Source organism: Phyllostomus discolor, chromosome 15, assembly GCF_004126475.2.
Source record: "Phyllostomus discolor isolate MPI-MPIP mPhyDis1 chromosome 15, mPhyDis1.pri.v3, whole genome shotgun sequence".
In the NCBI taxonomy this organism is placed as follows: Eukaryota; Metazoa; Chordata; class Mammalia; order Chiroptera; family Phyllostomidae; genus Phyllostomus; species Phyllostomus discolor.
In genome coordinates this window covers 2981269-3008017 of record NC_040917.2, presented here as the reverse complement: position 1 = coordinate 3008017, position 26749 = coordinate 2981269, and the positions used below count along the sequence as shown (strand labels likewise).

Genomic DNA, 26749 nt, shown 5'->3' with positions numbered 1-26749 from the left:
GCCTCTCACATATCTCCAACCAGGGACCAGGCCCACCACAACCCAGGCAGGGAATCCAACTGGCGACCTTTCATTTGTGGAATGACCCCCAGCCACACTGACCAGGGCTTAAGTTGGTTTTAATTAGAAGAAACCTTAGACATTAGAGGAGTCTTTCCTCATAATCGTCTCTGTAGAGGTGAGGAGTGGGAAAATACATGATACTGGGGGTAAGATGAGTATGGAGGGAAAGGCTTGATGCGAGACCATCTTAACAGTTTCTTGATAGAGTGAAACAGAGACTGGGGTCATGCCTTCCACAGGAAATGCCAGAATACCTTTTAAGTCAGACTTGTTTGAAGCCTTGGTGATATTAGATTAGGGTATTAAACTTAGAGGAATTCCTTTGATTCATATTTGGTGGAGTGTATTTTTCCAATATGAATTAAAAAATTGGTTAGTCTCTGGCCACAATGTAAATGACAGAAAGCAGTATTTCAGAGATGCTTTTCAATTGCTTTTTGACGTAGCAATAATTAACATATTAAATATTGCATATTGAGAAGCAGTATTCCTCTATACTATTTATATGATGTGCAGGTTTCAAACCTAAAGGTATCTATGAACTTTTTAGAGAATTAAGAACAAAAGACAATGCTCAGAAAATTGAAATATAATTAGACAAGATTTACATATCAAAAACAGTTGGAGACTTGTGTTTGGCAGCTAAAGACTAACTGATCTGATGCTAATACTCCAGTCTAGTTGGAATTCAGCTGAGGAAGTCACCATTAGGAAGAGAGCTGCTCTTAAGATTACTTGGAGATGTGGGACTTGAACTTTACCATGTTTTCTTCTAGGATATCACTGTTTAAGACATTTTGTTCTCAAATTCAGGTAATCATAAAGATGAGAACAGGTCATTAAATGTCTTGCTTGAAGGAATGAATGCACAGAATGAAAGGCTGGAATGAATAATAGACGCATAACTCTAAGAACTGGTCCAAACACCAGAAGTTGTAATTGAATGTAGAAAACTTTTAATGACACTACATGGATTCAATATGATCTGGCAAATTTAGAGAATCTTCAGGCTTAGATTTATTGAGCCATAGATGTTCCTAAGGTTTCGCATTTATTATTTCTCTTTTCCTCATAGCAGTCTTCCTTTGAGGTAGGCACTATGATCATCATGCCCATTTTTCAGATGAGGAAGTTGAGGGCTGAAAGATGTGTGCTGAAGTGTCAGGGATAGGAGTGGGTGCTCAGGAGCCTGAGGCCATCCCTCTCCTGGTCTGTCCTGCCTCTCCACCAGTTCTAACCTGTGTACAGGACTGCCTCCTGTGAGCACTCAACCTCTCAAAGTAGTCCTGTTCACAAAGAACCAGGCAGACACAGAACCAGAACCCTGTGGCTGCAGTGAAGACAACTTCACTTTACTGAGATATGAAGCCCCATCATGAGTGCAGGGTCTTCTGCTGCTTCATTTTCCACCACACACCTGGGGGCTCCCCTGGGTCAGAAGGATATGGCAAACCACTTGTCACAGGTCAGAGGGAGCTCAGCCCAATGGGCACCTGATTGTGCCTCTGCTTTCGACCTTGAGAGAATGAGCTTTCATGTTCTGAGTCTCCAAACTTGGGGTAGACATTCTAAGAAGTAAATAGCAGTCTTTGGCATTGTTGGGTAAAATGCTTATGGAGTGTACATTAAATCTTGCATGATGACAAGTTAAAATATTTTTTTTCTGGTTGGTGTTAGAATGCTAGAGATTTCTCTCCCACTGTTTTAAGAATATTTTATTTTATTTCATTGATTGATTTCATTTACCTTGAAATTCTAGGCTTAAAAATCAAAAGAATTAAAATATCCTATTCTCTTGCACATTAATAAGTATATAAAAATGGAATTGAAGACAGCATTCTGAGTCATCATTTATCTTTTAACATGAACTAAATATCCAAAAGTTATCACACTAACCTTGCTCTGCACCTTCAACCTAAAAAATACAGTATCCTTAATTTTAATAATATATACAGCTAGCTGTATAATATGTATGGTTTACTACAAACTACTTTGACTTTCATCAAATATTTTTTGCTATGCTACAGACCAAAAAAAAACAAAAACAAAAACAAAACAAAACATAGAAATGATGATACAGGTAAAATTGGATGTGATTAATACAGAATATCTCTATTTTACTTTTGGAAACTTTTGTGTAAATTTTGTTAGTTTCTTACTGTGTACAGAACTAACAAAGTGAAATAATATTTTATAGCTTGTTGTTATTTAGGAAAAAGTTAGTTTACTGCCCTGACACATTGATATTAGTAGCATATTATCTTTTCTGACTTTCACAGAAAGTCTGGGAGATCTTTGGGTGCACTGAGTCGCGTCAGCACTTGAGCTCTGTGGTCTACTGCTGTTGTTAAGTATTAAAATGCAAGGGCTGCCATTTAATCCATGAGCTGTAGTGATGAAAATTCAAAATTATCTTCTTAGCATTTTTAAAACTATTATTACAGTTGTATGCACTGACTTTTTTACTCAGAGTATGCTTATTTAGAGGAAATAAAAAAGAAAGGTACTCACTTAATATTATTTTAAAAAATCAGATAAAATATTTTTAATTGTCTTTGAAATATTTTACATTTGCTATTCTAAAATTGGATTTTGAACTAGACTTTCAGTTATTTAACTTCTTGTCTTTGGGAAATATGGTAGAAAATATGCACAATTTGAGTGCCCTAATTTTTTACCTCACAATCACTTGTCTTGATTTCTGCTTTTTTTTTTTTTTTCAATAAATGGGTTACCTGGTAGGCATCATAATGAAAGAGAGGGCATTATCTCCAAATTCAACACTTCCCATGTTGTGCTGACATATTCTTTCTTCAGAATATTATTTTCAACACAGAGATTGTGAAAGCCAACTCTATCAAGTAAAGTGGCAGAAAATACATATTTGGGTTTGAAGCCGGAGAGCATGATTTCTGGTCCTAACTTTGCTTGTTGCTAAGTGTCTGGCCTTGGGTTAGATGCTTACCCTGCTGAAACTCCAGACTCTGCATCATTCAATTAGAGATAATGATATCTGCCCTGTGGCTCATCTGGAAATCTCATTTCAAAAAAATAAGTGCTATTTCTGTAAGCTGTAAAGTGCTATAAAAACGCAAGTTCTTGTATGTTCCTCTTACATGGGGAAGCTAAATATTGGTAAGAGAGCACTCTTAAGTGTTATCACCACACACAAAAGTAATTAATTGTGGGGATGGAGGCATGAACTCACCTTATTGTGGGAATCATTTCACAATACATATGTGTATTAAATCATCCCTTTGTCTACTTTAAATTTACATATATGTTAATAACATCTCAAAGATGGAAAATTTTAAATTAAAAAAGAATAAATAACAACAAAGCTATTATAAGAAATAATATAAGACTATGAGTTGGAAATTGTCTGTGGCTAGAACTGTAATATCTAATAAGGTAGCCACTAGCCACAATGTAGCTATTCAGCCCATAAGATGCACTGGAAGTTTAAAATAAACCATGTTAAGCCCTATGTTTGCAGGGAGTGTGGGCAAGGCTTCAGTGAAAAGTCCAGTCTCATCAAACACCAGAGGTAGAAACCCTACTTCTGCAGGGCACGTGAGTCCTTGGCATTAAATCACATCTCAACATCCAGACTTCATACCCCAGCTCAGGGGGCTTCGGAGAAAGTCTGCTGACTGCTTACCCTCCCCCAGAGTGTAATCAGTGCAGAGTTAACTGGTTAAACAAATCCTTCTTCTTCATGATAAGAGATGAGGTAGACAAAGCATCCCTTAAGTGAGATGGGAATGTTAACACCAGTCTCCTCCATGGTTGTTTTGTTCCTGTTCTAGAAAATATTGTCTCCATACAAATCTGAAGCCTACATACCTCATTCCCCCCTTATCACTCAAAGCACAGGGCTCCAGGAGGTCCTCAGAGAGCTCATGCTCTTAACCACGGGAACTCAGCCCAACAAAGAAATGCAGGACAAAGCCCCCTAAATATTAGCAGAATATCAGGACTATATTTGGAACCAGCCTTGGGAAAATTGAGAAGAAATTGAGATTTATTTTCCTTTGCCTTTCCTTTGTCCTACTCAGTTTGATTCCCATTCAGCAGGGATGTCTTCTCCTTCACTCTAGCAGGAAGAAGAACCCTGGGTCCCTCCCTGTGCCTTTGGATTTTTAATTCATCCTTCCATGAAAGCTGATATCTGATAAAATTATCCTTAAGAAGAAATGCTAGGTAACAGCTGTTGGGGTCTTTCTCATCAACTCGTGTACCTTTCTGTCAGGGTACCAATGTTCTGTCATTCTCCCCTACTTAAGACATTGGTGTCATATAATGCTAGACTCTTACATTTGCAAAGGATCTTAGAGGCTATTGACCCAACATCCTATCTAATACATGTCATTCCCTCTGTAGCATCTTCAGAAAATTTTCATTTAAATTCCACTCAAGCACTTTCAGCAATAGGAAACTCAGTATCTCACAAGTCACTCTAATTTACTGATAGTCCTGTCTGACTGCTGGAAAATTGCCCCAAACAGCAAGCTCAAAATTTGGAGAACTCTTTTTTTTTAAAGATTTTATTTATTTATTTTTAGAGAGGGAAGGGAAGGAGAAAGAGAGAGAGAGAGAAACATCAATGTGGGGTTGCTGGGGGTCATGGCCTGCAACCCAGGCATGTACCCTGACTGGGAATCGAACTTGTGACACTTTGGTTTGCAGCTCGCGCTCAATCCACTGAGCTATGCCAGCCAGGGCCCCTGGAGAACTCTTCTCATGGGCACTGGCACTACCCTCCAGAGGGATCATGAGGAGCAGATCTAATTTCAGTTTGATGTTAACCCTTCAGAAATTTGAAAAGAGCTGTCAAATAAGCCCTCTCCTGGATAAATCTTATCAGTGCACCCCCCATCCCTGTGTGACATGGCTTTGAGTCCCATTAGCCTCCTGTGACCCTCAGAATGCTCTCCTTTTGGGGCACATCCCTGTCAAAGCAGATGTTGTGGACCCATCACCTGCAGTCTCGGCTTTGATCCTGGAGTATTTGAGAGGAGACACAGATCTGAGGGCTTTGATTTTTTAGATTTTCATGTTCCTCTCTGTTTTCTTACTCCTAGTTCTTACTCATCTAATTTATCAGCCAACTTTTGAAAGCATTTATGTTTGTGGCCTCTGGCTTAAAGGGCAGGTCCTTCAGCTGTACACGATAGATACTTCGGGGTTGATCTGAACCCTTTCAAGAAAAAGAGAGCTGCCATCCCCTTATTTTAAATGTTCCACTAATGGCTTAAAATCAGTTTAATACTTCATCAGCCATTTATACACTTGGCTTTTGTGTACTCTTCATTTGTTTTCTTAATCAAAACTAAAGTTCCTAAGACCTGTTTTTACTGTTTGATATCCTATTGAGTCATTTCTCTACTGTGTGTTAATATTTGTGCAGTTGGTGTTTTGAACTTCAGCAGAGGTCTTTGTATGTATGGCCGCCGAGGGCCTCTTCTCAAGTCAGTCCTCCAGGGCAGACTGTTGAGAACGGTTTGTGTCCTGGTTCCGTCAGTCATCCCAGGATTCTGTCTGCAAAAGCCTTCCTGTCTCCACCGCGTCCTGATAATCTGGTGAGGAGGGCCGGGAGCAGGGCGCTGCCCACCTTCCTTTTCCCCACAGTTCAACTCACTCTTTCTCTTGAGTCTTTCCTCCCTCACTGACACTGTGGCCAGTGTGTGAGTGTGGGAGGTCTGACCTTAAAAACGATCTCAGGCTCTCCTCTGCATTCTCCTGGATAAGAGCTGTCTCTCACCAGATTAGGCCCTGAGTTTTGCCGGTAATTACTTAGTTTGGCTAGCTGGCTTTTACTCTGAATTTGAATCCATATTGCATAACATTGCCTGACCATTTTTTAAATATCATATTTATCGTGTCCATCCTACTCTGGATCTTTGAACAGACTCCAGTAGAAATGCAGCTTCTCTGGGGGGTATGTGGCCACCCAGTGTTCTGGATGGCCTGGCCTTCTGCAGCCTCACATGGGGGTGTTTGCTGTTCTCACTACAGCCTTCGCTCATGCTGTCTCTTTCACCTGGACTAGCACTTACCCACCACCCAAATCTTATCTGTTCTTAAAGGCCAGATTTAATCCCCTTTCCTCCGTGTAATTTATTTACTCTGGTCCACGTTAATCAACCTTGATTCAATACTTAATACCTAGAGAATGATGATTCAATTGTATCCTTAATAGTTTCAGTCCTCCTTCTGGGCTGGAAGGTGGGGACTTTGGTCTAAACCACTTTTCTTGAAATAGCATTAACTTATGGTCCATATACTTACCTTTCAAAGAAATGTGATGCTTAAGTTAATCACTGATTATAAAATTTCAGACCGAGGATGATATTTTGGGACAGTTGCTTTATATCCAACTTTCCTAATAATATTTATGAAGAGCCGTCTGCTTGCCCCACAAGCTTGGCTGTGTTGGATTCAGTTCCGGGGCTCCCATCCAAGGGGGTGCTGTAGGTAGTTCTTGTTTTAGAAACTCTCTGCACAAATACTTCCCTTCATTGATGATGGGCACGTGACGCTGACCTACTGTCACAGGTGCTTCCTCACAGTGTATTGCGTGTGATTTCCCTTTACATCTTGAAAGTAAGCATTGTCTTTTCCTCTCTCCGTTCTTTTCTCCACTTTAGTTTCATAAAAGGGATGCAAAATAAAAGGTTAAGTTTTATAAGAGTTTGTAGAAGTGTCCTGTCTTGTAGATTAAATTGTTCGATATTTATAAAACAAAAATTCACCTTATTTGCTACACAATAACATCTTAACTCTTGGATTGAACCCATTCAGTTATATATTCCTGTGGAAACCTGTCTCCATTCAAAGTGAGCAGCCTGAAATTGACAACTTTCTTTGTTGTAGTTTGGTGTCTTTATCACAGCAACACTTAGAGATATCATATGTGAATGGATAAAGATGTTATGTGTTTCCAAAAGCACTTAAAAACTCCACAGACTGTTATCATGTCCTCCTATACACATATTATTATATGTAATTCAAGCTCGTCCCACCACCCCAGAGATACATGGTCAGGCCCCTAACTGGGGTGGCACTGGGCTCCAAGTCACACAAAGAAAGCAGCATCAATGAACCATACTGCTCCCCTCCTGGAAAACTCTTTTCTGCTTGATTCTCCTACAAGTTTACATCAGCCCCTTGTCCTGGAGTGACAGGAATAGCCTCAGCTGTCTGCAGATGGCGTGTTCTTACCAGCCACAGTCCTCCCAGCCAGACACTCTGGCCTTACTGTTAGTCAGTCAATGCTAGGTCCGGTCACTTTGGGAGCTAGCATGTCAAGGAAAATATTAGAACATTACTATTTATTAATATGATTCTATTTTTTATAGTTGTAGATAGGAGCATGAGAAATTACTATAGTACAAATCAAGAAATTCATAAAGGCAACTGTCTAATGACTGTTACCTGATAATCTTTTATTTTCTCTGTTTTTACCCCAGATTTACATTCTCTTATTTCAGTTAATTCTTCTTTTATGAGATGATAATAAGCATTAAATTCAAATGATCCAATTTTGATACACACATCCTCAAAACTTTAGGCTGGAAATGATTTTAGAAAATTGTAATACCAATTGATGTATATATATAGAGAGAGAGAGTGATATATATATATATATATATATATATATATATATATATATATATCACTCTAATAAGTGATATTGTTATCTTGTAAAAAATTAGTTTGTAAACCCACTTAAAATTTCTGTCTGGGTCATTTCTATTCAGAATTTATTTGTTTATTAACTAATGCAGGAGCAACTTATTTTTGGATAAAATTTGACATCTTAGCTGGGCATTTCATTTTAAAGGAAAAGAAATGCTGTGGAAGTTTTGCTCTGTCTTTTTACAGCTTCTTGGAGATATTCTGTATCAGTCATGATTTCTGCACAAATGAGTTAGAGAATAATTCACACCAGAGTAGCAGAAATAGCTGCACATAAAAATTCAGTGCACATAAGAATCACTGTGTGTACGAATCCAGTACACATACGAATCAGTGCACATATGAATCCAGTACATGTATGAATCTCATGCATGTACAAATCTTGTGCAAATACAAATCCAGTGCAGGTGTGAACCTTAACGTGCCTCCATGTCAGGTGTCAGATAAAGAAAAGCTGGCCGTGGGAATTATAAATAAATGGGGGATTCTTTCTTCCACTTAACTGATGAATCAGCCAAAATTCTTTAGCAAAACTATGATTTGATTGTGTATTGATTACAAAAAGGGAAAATTTGGTAGACTAGAGCCATAAAAATAATATAACTTGAAAGAAGTTGAAAAGAAAATAAAAAATAAAAAGCATGTTTGAGTGTCTTACCACAAAATCAGAAACACAATTTGCTTCAAACTTTTCCTAGTAGCTGAGCCTCTCCTGCAATTAGAGTAACAAAATAAATATTGAAGCACCTTCTCTGTGCAGAAGAGGAGGTGGTATTTGTCCCAAAGGACTTGATTTACTTCTTAGAGGAAGATAAGGTTTATATATCTATATCTACTTATCTATCTATCAAGAATTCAAAAAAGAATTTATTAATATGTATGATAAATATACAAATCAAGTGCTAAAGGGAGCTTAGAGGAAATAGATTTATTCCAGCTAGGGAGTTTGCAGAATGTACATAGAAATCATCTTCATGCTGATGGAAAATCTTCATGATCATGAGAAATTCTCTGGGCATATATGAAAAGAAAAGACACTCCAAATAACTTGGGAAAGAAAACAGTATGGAATGTGGTTGGGGAAAAGCAAAGAGCCCTCCTTAAGCACAGTTTAACCTATGTCCTCTGCAAGAAAGAACCACAGACTAAGGGGCTTAAATGGCAGAGGAGTGTGGTCTCAGAGTTCTGGGGTCAGAGTTCAGGGAGGGCTGGTTTCCTCTGAGGCAGGAGCAGAGAATCTGTTTCATGCCTCTCTCCAAGCATCTGCCCACAGTCTTTGGGTACATGACTAGCAGATGCATCACTCCAGCCTCTGCCTTCTAGTCATATGTCTTTCTCCCTGCCTCTGTGTCCAAATGTCCACCCTTTGTAAGGACACAGTCATACTGAGTTAGGGCCCACCTTAATGACCCCAGTTTTGCTTCGTTACCTTTGTTAAGACCTTATCTCCAAATAAGGTCACATTCTGAGGTGCTTAGGGTTAGGATTTCACATGCTTTTTGGGAGGAACATGTCAACCTCTAAGAGTAGGTAAGGAGAAAAAAAGATAAATAGTTTGGAAAAAAATCCACTATGTATCAAGGGGCCTTGATGTTCAAAATAAGGAACATAGACATTATCCTAGGGACTGGAACTCTACGGCCAATTGTGGGAAGTGACTAAGTTACCTTAGAATACTAAATAAGCTTTTACACACGAGGAAGATGCAAAGTTATGAAATAAATGATAGAAGTAGATGATACTAAAGATAACAGAGAAATCAGAATTAAATATTTTAACCCTGAGATGAGGAGTTTGGTTAATTTGTTAACAGATGGAAGAAAAATTTGCTGAAGAAAAAAATACCTTCCTTTGGCTTCCAAGAGATGGCAAAGGCCTGGGCCAGTGTAGACTGTCCCCACCAGGGCATAAAAGCTGAACGTGATGTCAGGCACTGTCCCCTGTCTTGGATCAGGTGTCATCTTGGGGTCTGAGAGGGGGTAGAATTTGTTAGTCATAAAGTAGAATTTGGAGATATTTCCTCTAACTTCTTAAAACTTAACAACTAGAAGGAAATGTTAATGTCACTGTCCCACATACTTCCCCCCACATGTGCACAGGCCTGATGGAGGAACGTGCTAAGAGGTTACATACTAAAGCTAGACTGATTATCATAAGAAATTTCCAGAAAAATATGACAAACAACATGGTATTTTTCAACTTACATGAGAAAAGTGAAGGCAATGAATGGCAGTGGGAGGAGCAAAGGCTGGCAGGTAGCGTGTGCATGTTCTCAGGGTGGCTGTGGACAAGCGAACTGATCTCCCCAACTCCAGCTATGTGTTGTGTGAGGTGGGGGTGACTGTGTCCTACAGTTATCTGGAGGATTGGATGAAATAGCTATGTAAGGAACACAATGGGTGTCACATGGCTCTTTCACTATTGTAAATTTTAGCTTTCATAACCAAAAGGATTCCTGGTGTTTCTCCCCTTAGACTGAAACATGTTTATGTATAGATGGACTGGTTATCTAATTCATAAGTTGAAAATAAATTGCTGGATTTTTAAAAAATCTTACAAAATATTCCATGGCTATTGTGGGGACTGATGATTCTCAGTAAAATTGGTAACTATTGTTTCTGTAAAGTTTTCTTAGGTTTGTTTAGTTCTGTAAGCCTAGATGTTCTGAATAATGAGATACCTGTTTAGGAAGTAAATAAAATCTACATTTTTAAGTGAAAATGCCAGTGTTTCTTGGAAGAAAACTTAAGGAATGATTCTAAACTTTTTAAGCCTATGTGTAATATTGGGCCTACAATGGCATATAATAGGACAACAGTATCAGTTTTGAAATGGGCTGTAAATAAAACCTCTTCCCCTTTTATAGCTTTTGTATAGTTTTGTTCTCGGTAATTCTAATAGACATTTTCTGGGCAACAGAATTTGTCAGCAATTATTATGTTGAGAAAGTAGAAGAAAACAATAATTAAATACTTTCATTTATCCTACTTTATCCCTGACTCTGTAGCTAAACTTAAGCATAGATTGAAAAGAAACATACACCGAGGTAACTTCATATTAAAAAAGTATTGTGTATCCTTGGCTTTGAAGAAATGACAAAATCAATTTTCTGAGAAATGAGGATATCCAAATGGGTATTACTTTGTGAGCCTAAGCAAAAATAGGCAAAGAAGGCTTTGCTTATTTCCTGGATATGGGTATTTATAAGAGAGTAAGATATGTATTTGAAATCCTTTCATGAAATATGCAAGGTAACTTAAAAACATAGCTATTCCTCCTCAGAGGCAAAGGGCCAAGTGGTTAATTACTTAAAGGACCTTTCATGAGTTTCCAAGCTAGTCTTCCATCTTAAGTACAGAAGTGGTTTCTGGAAAGTTTACCTGAAGTTATTTGGCGCTGTTACATTGCTTCATTCACATTGATTTTTTTTTCTGGGGTCCCATGAAAAGTTCAACAAGATTAACTAGCCTTCAGGATCCATGTTGACAAAAGAAATGGCCATTAAAAAAGAAAAAAAAAGAGATTACCCAAAGCATACTCTTTTTAATCTAGACCTGACTAGTTATTTGCATATCTTTAAATATACAATGCTGCCTCTCACTTCCTATTGTTCTGCAACCAAATTCAGTATTTATCAAAGGGTTTAGCACTTAGACCTAGTACAATGACCTTGCAGCTCTTTGAACTCATGAAGTTGGTCCCACCCTAGGCTTTGGCTCTCTCCTTTCCCACCCCTAAACTACTTTCACAGACTGCCTCGGTGACCAGGGATCTGCCCAAATGTCTCGGCCTTAAGGCAGCTTTCACTGTTCACCATCTATAATAGTCACACTCCTGAAAAGTGCTCCTTTTCCCCACATACCCTGCTTTATTTTTTTCAGTAAAGCAGCTAATATTACCTCATTAATTTTGTTGCAATTTTGTGTTCCCCACTAGAAAAAATTTCTCCTACCAATGACGTCTATTCAGTTCCTGTGTTTCAAGCTACAATTGTCCTGGGTATGTGGTAGTGACTCTATATTTACTGACATGATAAATGAATAAGTGAGTGAATGAGTGAATTAATGAAGTCTTTCTTATAGATGTGGAGCAGCTGAGAGGGGTTTACAGATCCCTTTTACCTGTTATTGGCTACTTTTGCAAATAATGTCAGGAACAGGTTTTTAGAGAGTTATCTAATTTATGAGGTAAGTTCTTGTTTGTTGTGAAGTTCTAATTAAGAAACTAAATTCCAAATAAATTTAAGTAGATTATATGAAGCAGAGGATGAACTCAGTGATTTGGAAGACAAGGTAGCAGAAAACACACTCAAAACAGCAAAAAGAACAAATGAATTAAAAATCAGGACAGTTTTAAGAATGTCTAGGACATCAAGCATGTCAAAATTTACATCAAAAAGGTACCAGAAAAAAGAGAGAGAGCAAGGGATTGAGAAGGTATTTGAAGAAATAATGACTGCAAACTTCCTTAACCTGGTGATGGAATAGGACACAAGTTCAGGTAGGACAGAGAGTCTCCAAACTGGTGAACCTAAAGAGGCCCACACCAAGACACAGTGTAATTAAAATGCCAGAGGTCAAAGACAATGACAGAATCTTAAAAGAAGAAAGAGAAAAACAGTTACCTACAATAGAGCTCCCATAAGACTGTCAGCTGATTCCTCAACAGAAAATTTTCAGGCCAGAAGGGATCGGCATGAATATTCAAAGTGTTGAAAAGCAAGGACCTACAGCCAAGACTATTCTACCTAGCAAGGCTATCATTTTAAATTGAAGGAGAAATAATGCAGTCGGAGAAAAGAAAAAGCTAAAGGAGTTCATCACCACCAAACCACTATTACAAGAAATGTTAAAGGTACTTCTTGAAGAAGAAGAAGGAGAACAATAAAAGGAACATAAATATGAATAATAAATTGGCAAAAACTAGGTACCTATATATACTCACTTTAAACATAAATGAATTAAATATTCCAATCAAAAGACATGGGAGACTGAATGGGTAAGGAAACAAGACCCATACATATGTTTTCTATCAGAGATCCAGTTAAGATGAAAGACATGCAGATACTGAAAGTAGAGGAATGGAAAAAGAGATTTTATGCAAATGGAAAGAAATAACAAAGCTGGGGTAGCAATACTGATACTAGAGAGAATAGACTTTAAAACAAAGACTATAATGAGACAAAGAAGAACATAATGATAAAGAGATCAATCCAAGAAGAGGATATAACTCTTTCAACATTTATGCACCCAACATAGGAGTATATAAATATACAAAGCAAATAACGATGAACATAAAGGCAGAGGTTGACAGTAATGCAGTCATAGTGAGGTACTGTAACACCCATTACATCAATGGACAGATCTTCCAGACAGAAAATGAACAAGGAAACAGTGGTCTTAAATGACACATTTGACCAGGTCGATTTAATTGATATTTTTGTAGTATTTTGCCCCAAAGTAGCACAATACATATTGTTTTCAAGTACACAAGGAACATTTTCCAGGGTAGACTACATGTTAAGCCGCAAAAGAGTCTCAGTTGATTTAAGAAGATTGAAGTAATATCAAGCATTTTCTTCAATCACAATGGTATGAAACTAGAAATCAATTTTTCGAGCTCCCACAGTGCGAAACAGAGCCGTGGCTTGTAGCTTTGGTCCATTGTCATGATGTATATACTCTCACCAATGCTGAAGTCAAGTTATCAGTGTAATCTCAGGAATGTAGATGTAAAAAGAGACACCTATAATCAGCCTGCAGCCCCTGTACACCCCTGCATAGATGATAGTGGGATGGGGGAGCCTGAAGGTTTGCATGAGAAATAGAATATCTAATAGAGGGAGATGGTAAAATCAATAATAAGGTGGGTAGATCAGTGTTGGACAAGAGAAAAAAATCTTATTTAATGAGTTCAAAGGCAACAAATTGGACTAGAATAAATTCATGGAGGGGAGAGGAAGTTGAATGAGTGTGTTTTCACTCCAGGGGTTATTTTGTATGTAAATTAGGAGAGCAGGGCTTTTCTGAGAGTGAGGAAGTGGTGGTTGGCATATACAATTGGATTGGATAGCACAGTCCAAGTTTGAAGGAGAAAAGATCTGTGAGGGTAGTTGAACAGTGTGGCAGTTCCAGTGGCAATCAGGACTTTGCACCAGCACCATTCCATTCCACAGAGACACATAAGTTTATCCAGAATTTAGGATCTAAGACATAGCAGCACAGATTATATATATATATATATATATATATATATATATATATATATATATATATATATATATAATGATTGCATTGTTCTTTTGGGTTGAAAATTTGCAGGAGAACATGGGGTGGTGACAAGAATTCAGGGGAAAGGTACATATTGACAAAAGGATTTATGAAGTGATAGTCTTTGATATCTAGGATGAAGAAAGAGAATAAACAGAGGCTGATAGTCTCAGTGAGGTTTGAGCACAAACAGAGTGGGAATGTAAAGGTGAGAGAGCTGAAAAGATGGAGGGTGCTGGTTAGAGACCATCACAGAGTGAGTGGGTGCAGAGGTAATGGAGTCTGGGGTGGCTGTGAATGTGACTGGCTGAACCAGACTGGAGGTGAAAGTGATGAGAACGAGTAAGACAGTTGTTGGATGGTCAGTCAAAGAGACACTGAGGTCACCCAGGATCCCAGGTGGGATATTAATTAACATGTGCCAAAGTCTTAGGTGGGGGGACTCACTGGGATTACAGACATTTGCAGGGAGAAATGGAGTACACTTGAACAGTGTGAGCCTCAAAGCAGAGCATGCTCGACAGGGCAGTAAAGGAACAATGTTGTTATAGTAGTAAAAAAGAAAACTAATCAGTGGGTGCTCAAATTGTATAGACTATTTTTTTAAACAAAGAGCCTGAACTCTGTAAAACATTAGTTGATACAGAGAAGAGCTCAGGTGCAGCTAAGGTGGAAAGTAGGGGAAGACAATTCTATTAAGCTATGAGAATGCACAGGAAGGTTTTGTTTGGCTTATGTGTTTGTTTGGCTTGGTTTAGATTTGTTAATTTGCTTTAATTTTAACCATTAATGTAAACATATTTGATGAATATGCATTCCAGAAATAGTTATGGGATAAAACTTGAATGAACAATAATTGAAATATCTTCAGTTCCAAAAAGACATAGGTGTTCTTAATTGCCTTCGGTTTTTTTTTTGTTTTTTTTTGCATTAAAAATAGTTGCCTGAGTCTATCTTCCAAAACAACAAAAAGTTCAATTGTAAGATCTGAGATGAATTGCGAAGTTCTCAGAATGCATTTTTTTTAATTCATTTCTCAACTGTAAATGCCAAGGACTCTGAATAAGGCTTTGTCATGTGCTGGACCTATCTGCTTGCTGAGGAGGTAGCACTGGCCTTGAATGGAGCCGGCAGTGTTGACTTAGTTACGCTGCCACCCGGAAAGTGTAGAGCAGGTCCTTTGACAGGTGAGAGCCTTGCTGGACATGTCAGTATCACAGGCGGGAGATGAGGCCATTATGTCTGAAGAAATTAAAATATATTTTTAACAGACAATTTCATCACCACTGGAAAATCCTAATGCAGAATTTAAGAAGGGGCATATATATGTGTTTATAACTGTTGCATTAGTAAACAGCAACTAAATGTGGTTGTTAATTATTATCTGGTGGTTAGGGATCAGAGCTACCTTTCTTCAGATCCAAGTGGCGACCTATGTGGTAAGCTCCTATGTGACAAAAATTCGGGGTTGGTGTGCTTATAGTATTTACTTTCTCAAGGTGTGGTTTATTCTTTTATGGTACCTGTCAGTTCTGGCTTAAACATACCCAGGAAGTTCATATATACTGAACAAAGAACTAGTGACCTTACTTGAGTTTTGTCCTTCCTCCTGTTCTAAAATTGACAGTCCTTGAGGGCATGTCCTGGAATGATTTGTCCTGCTCTAGCTCAATGGTGACAGTCTGTATTTTACCTCTCTAGTCATTTATCAAGCAACTTCAATGTGCTGTGGCAAAGTACAGAGTGACAGACATACAGGCTAGGCAAGGTGATTATTCTACATGTATTCCTACTTCATTGGAGGCAGGATTTTGTATTCTGACAAGTAAATGGTATAGGTGTATGGGAAAGAGTAGAAGCCACTGAAGTATTTTGCCAGAATTCTCATGTTACAGTATCAAAAAATGCCAAGAACAATGACAGTGCACGTTACAATGTTCCTTTCAAATAATAACAAAGCTTCACTCAGCTGATAGGCGGAACCCTCCAACTGCAATGTGTCTTACTGGGGAGACATGACAAGCAGGTCATTGAACACACTGCACAGAGGTAAACGACCTGTATATTTTCCAATCACAATTGGAATTTTAAGTGAGTGGGATAGAATAAACTCAGTTTGGAATTTGAAATAAATTCGGCTTGGAATGTGTTTGAGACCAAGGTTTATACAAGAGCTACACAAAGCTTTCAGCTCGAAACATGACATGAGGTGAAATGTTCCTGGCACCTTAGAGCCAGACAGGGGTCTCCAGAAGACCAGGGCACAGACACTGGGTCAACAGCTATTTATTTCTCCTTGAGAAGGACACATAGGGGCTTACTTAATACCCTGGGGTGGGGATAACATGCCACCTGGTAGGTGGAAATGTCTACACTTTCTCAGAGGTGGATTTTTAGTTTGGTGTTGCCAATAAAATCTTTAACCACATTGCCATTTTTCTTTCTCTTGATATCTGCCTAAATAATTCAAAGCCACTGCACATAGTAACTGATTAGAAAAAAGGAGAAGTGGTTGGGAAAAACACGAGTCAACTTCTGATAATTCTGAGCAACCACTCACAGCAACTTAACTGGCCCAGCTGTTAGAGCGGTTTTCTCCAGTGCAGACTCTGCTGATCCGAGAGCTCTGCGAGGTTCAGCAAGGAGGGAGGCCAGGGTGTGCACAAGGCTGAAGGGTTGATCAGTAACTGACAGTACATCTAAGGTCATTTTAAGTAATACAAAGACTCACTCTGCACAGGTGAAGAACTGACATGTTTCCTAGGAGTTTAGAGATACTGGTTTAGCTCGGGCTGTGGGGAGGTGCAGGATGCTACACTCCCAGAAAGAGCATCTGCAAATTAACACACTAGCCAAGGGGGCTGACTCAGAATACAGAGAAGTAGAGAAATAAAAAAGGAGTTTAGGTCAGCAGATTAGCTAGAGATCGTTAGAAGTGAAGTGGCGGAGTGGGAGAGCCAGGAACACAGAAAGTGGTGCTAGTCCTCAGAGCGTGCACACTGCTTGGTCTGAGTCTGCAGTTGTTGGGAGGGTGGAATCAGTCCCTTGCACCGAGTATTACGCTTTCCCACTTTAAACAGTAGCATGTGATCATGTAGTCCTTCTTCGAGTTCAGGTAAAACCAAGATAAAGGGCTCTTTCAGCAAATATTTGTTTTCCCAGCAGCGGCAGACTTGCCGTGTTCCAGTTTCGGGGCAGCTCTGCCATGTGTCCAGGTTCCGCTGCTTGGAGCTCTCCATAATTATCCCTGCTGTAGACTCAAAGCAAGCAGATTGCAGCAAGCCACTGAGCACTGCTGGCCATTTCACCTGGGAAGCTTAGTACTGCTGTCTTGTTACAGCCTAAGACGTTTGGGGGTCATCAGCTCACAGAAATGTCTCCTGACTATGAACACGCCTTCAGCATGTGTCCATTGAAGGTAAGGGAAAAACAGTATAACATTGTCTGCTTTAATGCCAACTTTACTTAAACAAAAGTGGGATTTCAGGCATGGCCCTGTTGTATAGCTCGCCGTTAAGTAGCAGTGCCGGGATTCAGGGTAGAAACAAGAGTTCTTTGAGGAATAAGTAAACATGGACATGGAGGAGTTGTGCCCTCCACGCCACGCCCTCCTGCTGCCACTGGAAAGGGCTGGTACCTGTGTGGTGCTCTGAGCATATGTGGTGTAGAGCTGCTCCGTGAAGGAAAGGACATGGTATGTGTGTGTGTGCATGTGGCCCCTGTGACAGCAAGAGCCGTGGATTGCTTCTGAAAGTTCAGTTCCAACTCTAGGCTCAGCAGGACTTTTCAACCCTGAACTTGGAGCTGGGCCTAAAAGTTGCAGTTTCAAAGGTCAAGGTGAAGACTCACACCTATGTTGTAGCCGTGTCATTGCTCCAGTGTTCATGGTTCAGGGGAAGGGGTTGTATATGTCATGTGTCCAACTGCAGGTGAGTGAGGAGGAGCTACAGTGTGCAGAACAGGAGTGTGTGTTATGCTAAGGCTGAAAACCTTGTCTTTGCATGTATTGTTCACATCATGCTTTAAAGCCAGTAGTAATGGGTCATTAATGGGTCATTTATTCAGAGACAAGGTAGCACTAAATCAAAAACTAAGGTTTAAAGTGGAATTAAAAATTGTGTGAGATTACATAGCTCAGCTTGGGTTATGTAAATGAAGTGGTGAAGCTCTCGTTCGTTTGGCTTCAGCTCTCCCATGGTACACGTCAAGACATGTTCATGTTGCAGATGCTCCATGTGAACAAAGAGCAGAAGGGGGCACATGCTGAATGTTCCAGATATTTCCAAATGCTTAATCCCGAACCTTAAATAGTTCTGTCTGTACGGACATGGGGAATTTGAGTGTGTATTATTTTCTGTTAAGATTTGCTACGACTTGATTTCCAGAGCTTTTACTATCAAGTACACAAACAGGCCTGTTTAAAGGGAAAACCGTCTTATCTAATTCATGTTGAAACCTGTGAGCATTGTTAGGCCCCCTTATACATGACCGAGTGGTAATCTCCTTGAATATAATGAAAATAAGAACAAGTGATCACCCTGTAAATTTATTCATGTATTTTTTTCCTGTGAATAAATTTTCTTCTTTAAGCATTTATGGCATGGAGTGATTTTGTTTACAGGCAACGTGCATTTAAAAATTTTATTTTTGTTTTGTTTACACACATCTAAAATAGATTTGAGAAGAACATAAATTTAATCAAGAATCTTTTTTTAACTTCTTTTTTTTAGATTTTATTTATTTATTTTTAGAGAGGGAAGGGAGGGGGAGAGAGATAGAGAGAGAGAGAGAGGGAGAGAGAGAGGGAGAAACATCAATGTGCGGTTACTGGGGGTTATGGCCTTCAACCCAGGCATGTACCCTGGCTGGGAATCGAACCTGCGACACTTTGGTTCGCAGCCCGCGCTCAATCCACTGAGCTATGCCAGCCAGGGCTTAAGAATCTTTATAAATTATTACAACATGAGAATTATGTACTGTGAAATTTTAAATATTCATAATTTTATTCAGGTGATCCAATTAAAGAAGTACCCAGCTGAGAAAGTAACCTGTCAAAAGCCCAAATTCTGTGCAATGCAATGATGCTTATTTCTCAGAAACTCAGTGCGCTGTAAGTTCTTACAGTGGACATGGTAAATGAGCGCCGGTGTGGTTCCGTGAGGGAAGTTCTCGTTGGAGGGATGTGGACTGTGGAGGATACGCCTAGTGATGGAAGAGACAGGGCGGCGCTGCCCAGCTCACCCACTGTGTCCCAGCTTGTACAGCTGCTTGATCAGAATTCTAGGCATTCTGAGGGGCACGAGGGAATAAACATATTTAAATGATGAGCATGGCATTTAGCCCGAGGATTGGCATTTTTGTTAAGAAATCATTAATGTCTTCAGGGATTCTAAAAACAGTAAAGAATGGGTAACCCACCCATGGATGACTAACAAATTTTATTAACAGGCATTACAAAGTTTCAAGCTGAAAACAGGTCAGAGTAGCAGTTTATATTTTAATGACATACAGAAAAAACTACCCTCCTAAAAGATAAAAAAGAATGAAAAAAAAACAAACAAACCTTGTTATGTATTATCAGTCTAAATGAAAACATTCCATAATGGGAAACACAAAAGCCATGTTAACCATTTAATCTGGTTATAGATTTTAGGCACTCATGTGTATTATATACATTCATGAACAACCACAGGAGAAGGCAAATGAGGCAAAAAAATAACAATGTCTCATGAAAAAATAAATGTTGCAGCAGGTGAGGGAAGGAATCAAGCTGATGGGGCAGATTTTTAGAACGTGGAAGTATTTTTAAGATGGACCTTAAAAATGGCTAAAATCTGCCCTCTCCAACAAAGGGTAGAAAAAGGCATTCCAGACCATGAAATTCTAGAAGAAACTGAAAAATAATTAATTTATTTAGTTTTAAATAATAAATTAATTATTTATAAAGATGTAGTTGCCTGGAACATGCTGAAAAGATTGACTGAATCCTGTGAAATGTGCCTTCGTTTCAGTCGGTTGACGTGACAGCTAATGAAATGAAAAGTGCCCAACGCCCACTGGTCTTGTGCTCCCAAACCTCCCATACACCCAGTTGGCTGCCTGAGCAGGTGTCATTGCCACCCAGTGCCCCCCTCAGTTGAGTATTATTTTTACCAACTTACAAGATCTTTCCTCTTGCAGTTTAATAGTAAACAGGACTCAAATAACTAAGTCTGGAGACGTGGGTTCTGGTCTTGACATGGTGGCCTAGCCTGATGGCTTTGTGACTTGGCTCTTTTTCCCCCACACCTCCCTCTTTGTTTCCCTCTGCAGTGTCATCACTCATTAACCACACTGAGCAGTACATGTGCATGGCCTGTAGTGCCTGTATCGTAAAGACTCACCATTACTTAATATGTTAAATACAACTTTTTACAAGTAACACATTTCATTTAGAGCTAAAGTAACATATGCAAGAGTGGCATTTATCATTCAAATGCATTCTTTCTAGCCTGGAAAAGGTACATATTTATTATAAGAACATTCATAAACATGATTGTACTTTACTGGATCCATTTCTTTGACTTTGGTTTCTTAAATAGGAATATATTCCAGGGTAGAAATAGAGCAGATATCAGTTAAGAGATTATAAAAATTTTGAAGGGGAGTAAGTCAAACTAGGTTTGGTTGATTGTCATCACTATATTAATTTGCTTTGATCGAAGCTTGACCCTTCCTAACTGATGCATACACTGTTCCTTGGAGTCAGTGGAGACTTAGGAATTCCTCAGTGTTCTCTGTGACTGTGAGAAAAGCAGCATCAGGGACACCTGCCTCTGGCCGCATGAAGAGGTAGTTACTTCAACTGCCTGAACATGTCCTCACTCAGTTATATGCCAGGAACACCAATGTGTGAAGTAGTGTCCTTCGGTGGCCATTAACACAGTGCCTAAGTGATTCCCATAAATATTACCAGATTAAAGTGTTTTCTAAAGTGTAACTGAATCATAGCTTTTAAAAAATACTATCTTGTCACTATTCTTTTTGAAAGGTCAATGATTTCTATCATCTCCATTAGAGGTGATATGAATAGAATTAGATTTTCTACTTATTTTAGACTTTACGTTTTCAACTTTATTTCTTAAATGCATGATGAGTGATGAGGACTGGCACACTCAACAAGCAGGCAAACGTGTATTCAGCTCCCCTGCTGCCATCACCACACCACATCCCCGCAACTTACAGAAGCGGCTGTGGGCGGGCAGTCTGTGGGTGCCAGAGGCGGTGTTTGCTCCTTCATATCCAGCATCTCACTGTGCCCATTGTGTGTAGGATGTAGGTGACTAAACATCATCCCTGTCCATTGATGCAGATTGTTTGAGATATTTCTAGAACTAGACTGGGAACTGCTGTGGTCATTGTCAGTGACCCGGGACTAATACATTCTTTGTGGGGGCCCTCCTGTTCTCACCACCACTTAGCACCTGCTGATTCTGCAACATGTGGATGAGGTCCCCAGGATGTATGTAGACTTGACAATAAATTGGAAACATATCCTGTTTTATGAATTCGTATGTTTTGGCCTTCAGTTGATATTGACTAAAGCCAAGGTGTACGATCTCTTACTTTCATGTTGGGTTGACAACCCACAAATATGCCTCATCTTCTCTACCCTTGTCAGTATTGGTCAAAGCCAGCAGTCCTGCCTTTGTAAGTGCTGGGACAATTCCAACTTGAAGAGCTTGCTAACTTAGGTGGGTGTGGGTACATTCCAGTCCTTAGAAACTTCTCCAATTTACAGAAGTGTGTCTTGAGCTCTTAGCAAAGTGTCGCCTGTGTGATTCTTCTTATCACGTCATTCACTGGTAACACACACAGCAAAGCCCAGACAGCACTCCTGTGGGGCTGGCATTGGCAAAAGTAATCATTTTTGGTAGTATTCTTCAGATTGAGCTGTTTGATTATCATGAGATATGGTAGTGGTTAAGAAACAATTTAAGAATATGAAGTAATGGGTTCAAGTCCAGGCTTTGCCACTTATTTAATTCTGTGTGTTTGGGGGAGTAATTTAACCTCACTAGATTTTAGTTCCCTTGCTTGTAAAATGTGTGTACCAGTAGGCGCTTGTGAAGGTTAAACGAGGTTCTATGTGTAAAGCGCTTAGCACAGTTCCCGGTGTATAAAGAACATGTTTAATAAATGCTAATGTTAGAACAGTTTAAAATAATGATTCACCAGTCTGGCATTTTCTCTACATACATGTTCTAAACATATCTCAAAGAGAGTTTCTGAATTTTCCTCTCATGATTCATTTGAATTTCTATTTGTTATATTTCAACTTTTCACAAAATCATCTAAGCTAGAAATTCTAGTTGCTTACTCTTCCTTCCTGATCCCACACACATGATCAATTGAGACCCGATGATTTTACCACCTAAATGCTACTGATTCTATGTTCTTTTCTGCATTCTTATACTAGAGCCTTATTTCAGGCTCTTATCATCTCTGTACCTGGTTACCAGCCTGTTACTTAACTCTCACCTGTGACCTTGCCTCAGCCCTGCCCATCTGTACTGCCTCCCAGCGCGACCTGCAGCCTTGAAGTGCCTCCTGGGCCACAGGCCTGCCACCTGCATGTGGGGGGAAGCATTTCAGGGTGGCATCGCCTGTGATCTAGCTGCTGCCCCCTCTCTAACATACCTTATTTTGCACTTCAGAAGTCACTTAGAAAATTATTTCAAAAATTAATTCCCAGTTAGAAAAATTCTAGCTTTGTCATTGTCTGTGTTGTGATCAATGGCACCATATTTTCTTTGCTTTTGTAGTATAATACTAGTATGTTTCACTTTTTTTTTACCATCATGACCATTCAACTGAAGCTTGGAAAATAAACACTGAGTATATTAATTACCATTTGTTTACAAAACGTTGTCAGTTCAACGAATAAACATGTTAGGTAGAAATAGAAATACATAAACTAAAACCAAAAATGCTTCTCCTTAAGATGAATGTAGATAAAGCACACTATAGTACTAAAATACACGAGAACATATATTTTTATGTGTTCAAGTAAGTCCATCCTGTGAGTCCTGATGTGCTCTTTGCTTCCTGTCACTGAACGTGCCAGTTGTTCCATGGATGGTCGTACTTTTCAGGCCAAATGTTTCACAACGTAAATATAGATAGTACAGCTGCCTGATCTGTTAGCTTTTAAGCTTCTTGATGACCAGGAAATTCTTACAAGGATGAATTCTTAACTGTGCTTGGAAAAGGAGGACACTTTTTGACCAATCAGTAAATGCCGTTGATTGGTTGCCTGAGGGTCAGACAATGAATTTTGAATTCTTTACCCAATAGTAATGAGACTTTTGCTGTTTGGCTAAATGCTTTAGAAAGACTTCTTGGCCCTAAAATCCAGCCTGGAAGTTGCCAACTACTTCAAGGGGTAAAGGTGAATTGGGTAAAAAGTAAAAAATAAAAGAAAACAATAACAATAAACACTGTTGGTTTGAATTCAAATTGTAAATATATAGCTCAATTATTGAGATGTACACATTTCCCCTTTTAAAAATAGTACTATAAAGTATTACTAAAAATCTAGTGTAAATGTCTTTAAACTCTTCCATACTCCTACAGTATATCACAGGGGCCAGCAAACCACAGCCTTCAGGTAAAAGCTGCCCCCTGCCTGTGCTTATCAATAATGTTTTATTGGAACAAGCTATGCTCATTTGTTTACACATTGTTCATGACTGCTTTTATGCTAAAATGGCAGAATTGAGCAGTTGCAACAAAGGCTGTGAAATAAGAATTCTTATCTCTTTAACAACATGTTTGCTAACTTCTGATCTAGTATATTAACTGTTATAATTTTTTTGTGTAGGTATACTTATGTTAATGTGTGATTTTGGTGTACTGTGAGTGATATATGTTTTACCTTGGTGTTAAAAATAGTATCCATGTTGGCACTGAACACCTGAATGAAAAGTGATGGTCAATTTATAATACCCATGGAGTTAATATGCCATGTTCCTAAGCTTGGCCTTGTCTGTTCACCATTTAATGTTTATTTTCATTTTCTTATATTTTGACTGAGTCTGATTGACCTGTTTAAAATGTGATACATATACTTTGTAAAATATAAAATTGTAAAGTGTCTCCTTTTATCTGTCTTCAGATAAAAGGAGTGTTAAGTGGTTGAACTGGATTTGGGGCCAGAGCTCACCTTGATGGCTCCAGCAACTACTTTCCTAAGTCTCCACAAGAAACATGGGCTAGTTCATGTATAAAACCCTTGGCTGAATCAGTGGGTGATAATTCTGTTTGTGACTGCAGCTAAAATCCTGGAGAATTTTTGTTTTACTTTTCCTTCTGTGGAAACAGATGTGAAAGTGTATGTCTGCCAAACCCAGTGGAAGAAATGATGTGCTGGTGAAGCTGGGTGTTTGCAAAAAAATAAGAATAACTTCTTATTTGTTATCATAATGTCAGCATCTTGCAGTGCCTAATAGATAGCAGCGCTTATTAGGGGTTTTTTTTCTGAATTAATAATGATGTAACAGAGAATGTAGATGTTCTAGAAGGCTGCTGGAAGCCAGAACAATAGTTAAAAATGTTCCTCGGAGAACCAGCAGACCTGGGCTTGAATACCAGCTTCCCCACTCACTGCCTCAAACACTTTACACACAGCAGTTAAATATGAAGCCGCAGTCTTGTTCTCTGTATGCCAGAGATCTAACTGCACCTACTTCATGAAGTAACTGTGAAGATCAAATGGTAAAATCCAAATAAAGTGCCCTCCATGTGCTTGGCACACAGCCAGCTCTCAGTAAATGTGAGTTATTATTGTGAATGCATACGAATCTTAGGTGAAGAGGTAAGCCTGTTTTGAAGGTAATCCTTCTTTGACTGTTTGCATCTTCTGTTTGGATGTAATTATTCTCAGTTGCTTGCCTAAGCCCAAAATAATGGATATTAAGATATTCTCTAGTTTCAAAATGTCAGTTTCGTAATTTTTTTTGCCAGTTGAACCCTTGGCAGTAAGACACTCTTTCTGACCTTTTTTTGGTATCACCAATTGTTTAAAAGTCCCTATTTAATTTTAAAAAGCTTTTGTGCTACATTTTCCTGATGCTTATTATAGGTTTAGAATTGTGTGCTATAAAAAGTATTTGGCTGTGTGTGCTCTTATAACGAAAGTAATTTAATTGGTCATTCTGCCTCCACAGATCAGCAGTGGTCAAAATGACCTTTTTAAGAGTCCATGAGAGAGAGAGGTATTAGAGAGGGGGGTGGAAAATCCAGCCTCCCCGCCTCTCCTGACAAGGAAGCTCTCCATGTGTCTTCCCCTGGTGTGGACAGCCCATCACCCACATCTGTTCAGTTTGTACCACACAACTGGACAATCCGAGGACAAGGGTTCCTTCCTTGAACACACTGTGCCACTATACTTACACAATATTTTGTTAGGAATTCTTGCTGCCTTTGAAGTCTCCTCGGTGAACTTTCCAAGATTACAGTTGTTACACTGAAAAAAAATACAAGACAACAATCAATACCTTTCTTAAAGAGGGGATATCCCGACCAAGTTAATTTACATACTGCTTCCTTTTCATGTGATGTCAGCAGGATTAAAGAGGTTACCTCTCCTCTGTCTGTTTTACAAAGGTTTCCCATACTGGAGCAGTCATTATGTTTCTCTCAGAACATATGGGGGGGACTCAAAAAAACTGGAATCTCTGGAGGGCAGGCCTCTTGTAGTCCAGGTTCCCCCCACTAGGTGAGTGTTCTAGGATCACATCTGTACCAGTGCACCAGCTGGCGTTGTCGTGAGAGGCTGCGTTCAGCTTCAGTGAAAAATTTTTGAAGACTCTTTCAATGCATTTGTCCATTGGATGATGGGTAATTTATAAGTGCACCTGCCCACACAGCACTGAGTGGTCAATAGTTTTTTTTATCAAAAATGGCATGACCCAGTCCTGGCTGGCATAGCTCAGTGGATTGAGCTTGGGTTGTGAACCAAAGTATCACAGGTTGGATTCCCAGCCAGGGCACATGCCTGGGTTGCAGGCCACGGCCCTCACACATTGATGTTTCTCTCTCTCTCTCTCTCTCTCTCTCTCTCTCTCTCCCTCCCCCCATCCCTCTCTCCTCTCCCTCTCTCCCCTCTTCCCTTCCCTCTCTAAAAATAAATAAATGTAAAAAAAATGGCATGACCCCCATGCCCTACCCTCCCTGTTCACCTGATCTGAGACTCCATCAACCTGGCCATCACTGTGCACCCCACCCTATTGATTCCCTGAGACCCTGTTCCACCCAAACTGCTGGCCCATTCAAGCCACTTCCAGTGATATAAATAACCTATTAAGGATCATGCCTTGGACTTTCCCAAAATCTCTCATAGGTTCACAAAACCCAAATAAGCAGCATTAGTCTCGGCATGATTTGTACCTGTTGCTAAACAGCCCCAAGCCTTGTACTAATGCCAGCCAGTCTGTTTGCAGCTTGGCCTCTCCCAGGCACTTCCAAGCCAGCACAAATGGAAAGCCATCTGCAGATCACTTCTTAGCTCATATGAAGTGGCACCGGGCAAGGCACAGGCAGCAGCTGAACTTGGTGTATAACTCCCAAGAGGCCCCAGAATGAACATACCTAGCGGCCAGCTTCAAACCACAGTGGAGTGCCACCCAACCACCTTCAGGAGCAACACAGTTGAAGGGCAAATTTGGCAGTTGCCA

At 39.4% G+C, this 26749-nt stretch overlaps 1 protein-coding gene across 3 annotated transcripts in view; it reads left to right on the top strand.

Moving 5' to 3' along the window:
• The window catches only part of CHRM3 (cholinergic receptor muscarinic 3), a 314922-nt gene that overhangs the window by 120564 nt on the left and 167609 nt on the right, over positions 1 to 26749 (top strand). Inside the window, exon 1 of one of the 3 annotated variants that reach the window (XM_036016188.1) lies at positions 14630 to 17451. The exons of the other annotated variants lie outside the window; for them this stretch is intronic. The gene's annotated coding sequence lies outside the window, so the exon portion shown is untranslated. Of the gene's footprint in view, positions 1 to 14629; positions 17452 to 26749 lie in introns of those variants that run through there. 3 annotated transcript variants of the gene reach the window in all.